This window comes from Barbatula barbatula (genome assembly GCF_947034865.1).
Source record: "Barbatula barbatula genome assembly, chromosome: 3".
In the NCBI taxonomy this organism is placed as follows: domain Eukaryota; kingdom Metazoa; phylum Chordata; class Actinopteri; order Cypriniformes; family Nemacheilidae; genus Barbatula; species Barbatula barbatula.
In genome coordinates this window covers 14,965,192-14,966,879 of record NC_136764.1, presented here as the reverse complement: position 1 = coordinate 14,966,879, position 1,688 = coordinate 14,965,192, and positions in this window count along the sequence as shown.

Below are 1,688 nucleotides of genomic sequence, written 5' to 3'. Positions count from 1 at the left end.
CTGTGTTCTTGGAACCCGTGTGGGGTTTTTTTCTGTGTTGATGTATTTCCTCTTAAAACAGGAATATTCACCCAAAATATTGTATTAAAAGGATGGTTTAACAAAAATAAAATTTCTGTATAAATATCTTTGTTCTGATATTTGAAAGAATACTTGTGACCAAACAGTTTTGAGACCATATTGACCAACATAGTTTTATTTTATTACTTTATATTCTATGTTCTATTGAACACAAATGAGATATTTTGAAGCATGTAGAACTGCAAACCGTTCTGGAGCACTTTTGACTACCATTTTCATTGTTCCTATGGTACACAATGGGGTCCAAGAACTGTTTGTTTACAAGCATTTATCCACATATCGTTCTCTTTTTTCAACCAAACCAAGAAATGTATGCAGGTTTAAACTAGAGAGTGAGTAATTCATGAGGGAATTTAAATGTTTTGGTGAGCTATCCCTTTAAGCAGAGGGAATTCTCATTGAAGACAATTTGAATGTAGAAATCTATAGACCAAAAATGCACAGTGCAAGATGAGTCATCAATATTTCAAGCACTTTTTTTCTGAAAGAGAAATTCTGTACATTTGAAGTGTATACTGTATATGAATGCTTGAATATAAATAACATAATAACTTTTATTTGTTATGTTACGCAGTGATGCTTTATTATATTTAAGAAAAACAAGAATAACTGTCAGACTAAACAGACATGTCTGAAACACTAAAAAAATTTAAATTAAAAGGTTGACTGATTATGAATGACCTAATTTGTGATTATGTTCATAACATTTTCAAAATTAATTCTTGGAATTGTCAAAATTTTCAGAAAGAATCCTGAAAACACTAAACTTCAAAACTAGCACAGATTTGTTCGGCATGTTTCTGATTGTTCCATTAATTTACACATACATTGTAGGGATTAAAATAATCCAGAATACAGTTTTGTATGAACATATTTTTCAGCACATTTGTTGCTGTCACAAGAAAGACATACTGACTTCAGTTGATCTTTTTATAGTGAATAGGTATTATAATCCATTTTGATTTCTTCCTTATTTTTATATATTAATTCGGTCACACTTTATTTTAAGGTCCAATTCTCGCTATTAACAAACCATTAACTACAACTTTTGCCTCAATAAACAACTAATTTGGTGCTCATTAATAGTTAGTATTATAGTTGTTGGTTTAGGTATTGGGTAGGATTTGGGATGTAGAGAATGTGCTTTATAATTACAAATAAACAGCTAATATTCTAATAATATGCAAAGCAACTTGTTAATGGTGAGAATTGCCCCTATAAACAGCCATTAATTCTTGTAAATGTTTTATAGAATTCCTTTCTGTCCACTTATAACATTTAACATAAAATGCAATTCTACTTCACAAAATATTGGTTTTAACATTGATCTAATTCATGACATATGCCATCAACCTTTTCAAGGGTGAATAACCTGGATTTCGCTGTACAGGGCTCAGGAATGCCACAAACAGGGCAGAAAAGGTCATTTGTTTCATGTTTCATGATGTGAAATACAAGTTGGATAAGGCTGAGGATCAGGCTGTGTCAGAAAAGACCACTAAGTACAGACAGTCCTGCATTTCATAAAGCCCCTCGGACAAGACATTGCAGACAGAGCCATAAAATCACTCACTGTTCCTCTCAATCCACAAATCACTCCTATTATT